We start from the raw sequence: 6,175 nt of genomic DNA, 5'->3' as shown, positions 1-6,175 counted from the left end.
ATTTCTGCAGAGAACCTGTCTAAAAATGCCAGGGGAATAATCCCAACACACCTCTAAAAGAAAGAATGTCCCTAATGCATCATTTTGCCATGGTGTTCTTGCGAGTCCTCCTTCTGAGACTTTCAGGCCACCAAGCCAACACTTTCTAAATACTCTTGGTCAAAAATTCACTCAAATGAACGGACAGCTGCAGACAGTACAACGTGCCTTGGGCAGCTCTGGAAAGGGTCTGTGTGTCAGGAATCTCCAAACTCCTGGCAATCAGGGGAACAATACTTGTAATCTCCAAAAGAAGAACTCCTTAGCTGAGTGAAACCCATGGTGGAAGAACAGGGATGGCAGATGAGCTTCTCTCTGCAGCCTCATCAACATACTAATGGCCATCTGCATCTCTGGATTCAGCTCTGTCCTTGGCCAACTCAGTTTAGAAAGGGTTTTGTTTTTCTTGGGCTGGTTTTGTTTACAGCTGCTTGACCGAGGCAGAGAGTTCACCAGCAGCTGAGTGCAACCCAGGCTCTCCCAAGTGCACGTTCTCCAGTGAAACATCTGGTTACAAGGCAAGGTCAAACGGGCCTGAAATGGGAGAGGGCCACAGATTCTGCCCGCTGAGATGCAGCCAGCTGGGAAAAGAACAGGGTTTTCTGGGTATGTTGGAGGATTTGGCTGGGAAAAGGAGGAGAAAAAGAAACATACTGCAGAAAAGCTGAGGATCAAGAGGCTGGTTCTTTCATCAGTTAAAAATCAAGACCACCCTAGTTGTCACACAAATTGCTGAGTCTTATTCAGTAGGAATTCCAGTTGCTCCCAAACAGATAGAAGGTGTCTTCAAATCCTTCATTTATACATCATACCAGTGAATGTATATGAATACCTCTATTCCCCATTATCCTGGGATTACTCAAATACACATCTCAGACCTTCTCACTCTGTTCTCTAATTTTCACCTCTCACAAGGCACTAGAGCCGGAAGGATGGAGACAGATCCAACTTGCAGCACACTGCAAACCTTGATTTCCTGAGTTCCTTGGGACAAGGACCACCCAGCTGCTCAGTGTTTGTCCAGCACCTGCACCACTGGTGCCCAAGCCAGTGTCTGGATGCAATAATGACACAAATAACAACATTGTTCAGGATCGGCGTGAGAGCTCCTGCAAACCAAAGAAACCATTCAGGAAGCCTAAAGAACAAATCCTTCCACGCAGCCCCAGGGAATGCTGGCAGCAAATATTTAGGGTTTCTTTGTTTTTAAAGCAAGGCTTGTTCCTCTGAACGAGAATCAGAAAAAAGCCCCATGTGAATTGGGTGAACCAAGCACGGAGAACACCAAGAGAGGAAGCTCATCATGCAGACACAGTGGGAGGTGTTTGGTGAACCGGGATTGATTCATGGACAACCAAAAAACAGCAGAAAACACTAAATTCACATTATCGTGTTTATGCAGCATAAGCTGACCAGCCTTAATAACACTAATGCTTAGTACATGGTTTCAGAGAGAAACAAGTGAAGAATAATTGTCTGAGCATGGGACCAAGCACTGTTTCTGAGCTGTGATACTTCCTTCTTCCGGATTTTCACTAAATATCCTGACCTGTTTGTGCTTGAGCATCCTTCTCTAAAAGGATAAGGACAACAGTGGCCACTCACCTACTTTGGTGGGTAATAAATGACTCAGAGAGCTCTCAGCGACCTCTTGAAGTCCTACACACAATACCCGATGTGTCATGCAGCACCTCACAGCAGCCAGAAAGCTGTCACCTCTTAATAGGCCTGCCTTGCCAGCGTGATGGGCAGAGCAAAGCCTGCACAAGGTCCTTTGGCACCTCTATCCAAGCTGGGAATGGTTTGCAGAAGGATCCACTGTCCCGTGGAAGGAGTACAGAGGGAAGGGGAACAGCTTGAGCAGGGTGTGTGCTGCCATTCCATCTGGTCCTGCTGGAATCCGGACATTGCGGGCAGAGGCATCTTTTGAGGCTCAGCACATCAGCTGCTGCCTTCATGCACTACACATAAAGGACTCCAAATCCAAACCTGGAAGCCAACCAAAATGCCAGAAGATTGTTGTGCTTCTCATGTGCATAATCTGATGCCTAATTTGCATGCAACGCTTGTGTATCTTAATCCCAGCTTTCCAGAGGATGCTGTCCCATCCCTGATCCCATCAACAAATGGACTCCATCTGCCCAAATGAAAGCTACAGTTTCACCCCGCTCAGATTTTTCCCACCAAACTGCTGGATGCAGCTGTTATCCAGGCCCCTGCCTTGTGCAGCCCTTGGTCTGAATGCAGAGGTTTTCCTTCAGAAGACTGTTACCATTTCAGTCACCCTTCAGGCAGCCTGGACATGAGCGAGCTCTGTGCTCCAACAAACTCCATCAGCATTTCCCAGCACATGGCATTTGCTGGAATCTGCCTGGCTTGGAGCACAGATCCACTGTAAAACTCCATACAGAGCAGCCAGTTACTCATAAAAGTCTACACAAGGCACATCTGGAGTGAGACTCAACTCACACATACCTGGGAGTGCAAAAGCAGCCACTGCTTGCTTGCATGCGAACGTCACCTTTAAAAACTTCCTTAAAATCCTTTTAAAAGCCAACCATGTGATTTTGGCAGCTTCATGTACCCCCCATGCTGTAGGTAATATTCAGTGAAAAGACATGTTTGCTCTGACCCTCTGGTATCTGCAGTTATTGAAGGGATAAAATGAAACTGGTCCCATGCTTTTCCCAGAAAAGGGAAAACCTAAGACATCAGTGAGGCCCTGGCACAGGCTGCCCAGAGAAGTTGTGGCTGCTCCATCCCTGGAAGTGTTCAAGATCAGGGCTTGGAGAAGCCTGGGAGAGTGGAAGGTGCCTGTGTCCATGGCAGGGATTGGAACAAGATGAGCTTAAAGGTACCTTCCAGTCCACACCATTCCATGATTCTATCATTCTGTATTTCATTCCCCAAATAACAAGCCATAACAAGAACACAAAGTCACATCCTTATTCCTGTCTCCCAAAACAGAGGCAGGGGCATTAGGAAAAGGTGCATTTGCAAACCCACAGAATTAGGTTTGCTAGGACACACTGAAGAGTTAAAAGGGTAAAAATGCCAGCTGGGAGCACTGAGTATGCACATGTGGGAAGATGCTGTAGAAACTGGGCTTGAGAAGCCACACAGTTAAATGTTGATTCATCCTCACCCCTTTCCTTCTCTTCTGTCCTTTCTCTCATGATGGGAACAGTCTCTCTAGAAAAACCTCACTGTATCTTTTAGTTGTGATGAAAGAACCTTCCTGCTGCCCACCCCAAACCCAAGTCTGAGTGCTGTAAGAGCAGAGTTTTGTCATAAGGTGAAGGGTCAAATAGTTCCCCTCTCCCTTTACTCATTTACCCCATGGTAGGTAAATTTGGGTCATTCCCAACCTCTAATGGGCACAAGGGCTTCTTTGCCTATTGAGGCTGTACCAAAGTAGCCAGCAAAGTTTTTTGAGGCCTCCCCTCTCTATGCTGCCAGGAGGGAGGGAACCACACTGACTGAGAAACTGTCTGGGACTTGGGCACTTCCCTTCCTTTTTCTTTCAGGAATGTTTTGATTAAACTAGTAAAACCATTCATTCTCTCTATCACTCCTTAACTTTATTTTTGTTACTTCTAGACAGCTCGGAACACCCTTTCCTAGGTAACGTTCACTAAATCTGTCTCAGAAGCCAAACCTGCTGCCTCCCTGCACCCAAGTGACAGAGACACTCCCCTGCAGTCGGATCTGGCATCGCCTGGGGAGCACCAAAGAACTCACACACATCCATTTCTCTGCCCCCTGGTTCTGGGAGGTGCCATCCTCCTGCTGGCAATGATCCCTGCCTCACTCCCCATGGCTCTCAGTCAGGAAGTGCCATCCCTGAGCCCCTGAGCTGGGAACAGGGAATGCTGTGGGGACACCTCCGTGGCCTCCCCATAGCAGTGGTTTAAGGGTGCTGACTGAAAGCATCCGCTGTGGCCGGGCAGCTGTCCAAGCACGCTGGATCCAAGCTCAGTTGCACTTCCACAGGGATCACACTCCTGGATCGCCAACCCTTGATTGCAGCGGGCAGAATCCTAAAGCAGAGAAACTGCCCTTAAAGCTTGTTCCCTCTCTAGTTGTTCACAGCAGGGATAAGTAAGGCCTCATCTATAATCACCTAAAACCATCACATGATTCCTGCTCTGGCAGTACAACAGCTGAGCACGCTGCAGGATACACAGCAACACACATTGGTGATGCACCATTACACACTTCCCCAGTGCAAGCCCTGTTGAAATGCTGCCATCAAATTATTTCAACTGATCAAATCAGGAAAAAAATAGAATATTAAAGCCCCAGATAACAAATTAATAAGAATAAAAGCATGTAGGTGAGAATTAAGAAGGCATTAACATTCTGATGGCATCTGCTGCCTAAATTAAACTACAGGGAAAAAAAAAAAAAAAAAGAGTTCAGCTGACGCTCAGGATCAGGACAAATAGTTCTCAAATGGAAATTACAGTTTTGAAAATTATGTACCAAAAAAGGATCCAAATTAGGACATTTCTGATTTGTGAAGTTCTTTCTCCAGGTGGGGATCTCAGGCTTGACTGGAGGGCTGGCAACATGATTGGCAAGATGCTGGAATTGCTCAGTTCCTGCATCCCACAGCAGGACCAGACTGGCCCAGAGCCCAGCTGGGACAGTGTCTTGTCACTTCTCTGATCCCTCTGGGGCTCTGTCCCTTTTTGGACTTGGATCATATGGATATGGTGTGTAAAGTGTGTTTCATTCATGCCGATATCATCTTGGAAAAACAGGACGAATTAGGCCTGGATTTCAAAGGAGCTCAGTGCTAAATTATGTGAATAACTGCATCAGTAATTTACATGAGCAGTTACTGTGACAACTAATAGTGAACAACTTAAGTAGCCAGTTGAGCATGTAATGATCTGTGTTATATGCACCATCATGTCTCTTTGGCACACCAAATTAGGTGTGCATACACATTTTGCATGCCCTGAAGGACTTCTACCTCAGCAACAGCCTTAATTTCACAGAACAACCCTGATCTCAGCAGCCTAGCACAGCACAGCCAGTTTATGCAACACAAAGAGCTGGCACAAACTCCACAGCCCAGGTCAGAACGGATCCTCAGACAGCTAATTAATTTTTACTGCTCCTTTGTGAACTGTAAATTACCCTTCATTTCCTAGATTTCTGTCCCATTTTTTGCCTGCCTTTCTCTAGTGAAGCAGTAAAAAAGGGAAAAGTGCCAGTAATGGGCTCTCGTTGTGATAAAGCAGCCACGATTCACTCATGCTTTGAACAATGCTCTGCTTATGACCAGAATATAAAGGCAATTGCATTTCAAGAAACTGTCCAGAGATAATGACTTTTCCTGTAGATGGGAGGATAGGAGGAATATTTTATAAAAAGAAGGGCGGGAGAAGTGTCTGGTTTTACAGGACAAACACAACCAAGTTCCTTTCCTGCAGAGGGTTAAAAACAAGATAAATAATCTTCACTCAGAGACCAAGTTCATCAGTATTGCCTGCACAAAAGAGAAGGGAAACTGCTTACAAGGCTGAACTGCCAACAGCCTCCCCTTCTCATTCAGACAGGAAAGAAGAGCCTCTTCCCGAGAAAAGTGACCTTCAGACCACACACACACCCCCAGTGTCTTCCGAGAGCAGCCCCTGAGCAAACGGTGCTGGAGCAAGGACGGGTGGGGCTTTTTCAGTACTGCTGTGACCCTGTGCAAAGACTAAAGCTGCTGATTCTGCTGAATCCAGAAAGCAACACCCTGCCAAGAAAAGATCTACCAGTGTATACACTCCTGCAAGCCGTGGTTCCAGTCTATGTTCTCTGCTGATGTCACTGTTCACAGAATCCCAGAATGGGCTGGGTTGGGAGGGATCTTCAGCTCACCTCGTTCTACCCCCTGCCACGGGCAGGGACACCTTCCACTGTCCCAGATTGATCCAAGCCCCATCCAAGCTGGCCCTGAGCACTTCCAAGTGTGGGGCAGCCACAGCTTCTCTGGGCAACAAAATTAATCTAAACCTTTTACCTTCAGCCACACACTGATCAGAGGCAGCAGCAGCTGTAGGGAAGAGATCACAACACACCTGAGGTGAACTTTGCTCAGGCACTGCTGAAATTCAGGACAGGTTTAGCATTGTGAGAC

This window comes from Onychostruthus taczanowskii, unplaced genomic scaffold (assembly GCF_017590055.1).
Source record: "Onychostruthus taczanowskii isolate IOZ18803 unplaced genomic scaffold, ASM1759005v1 scaffold19, whole genome shotgun sequence".
NCBI lineage: Eukaryota > Metazoa > Chordata > Aves > Passeriformes > Passeridae > Onychostruthus > Onychostruthus taczanowskii.
This window is presented reverse-complemented; position numbering follows the sequence as displayed.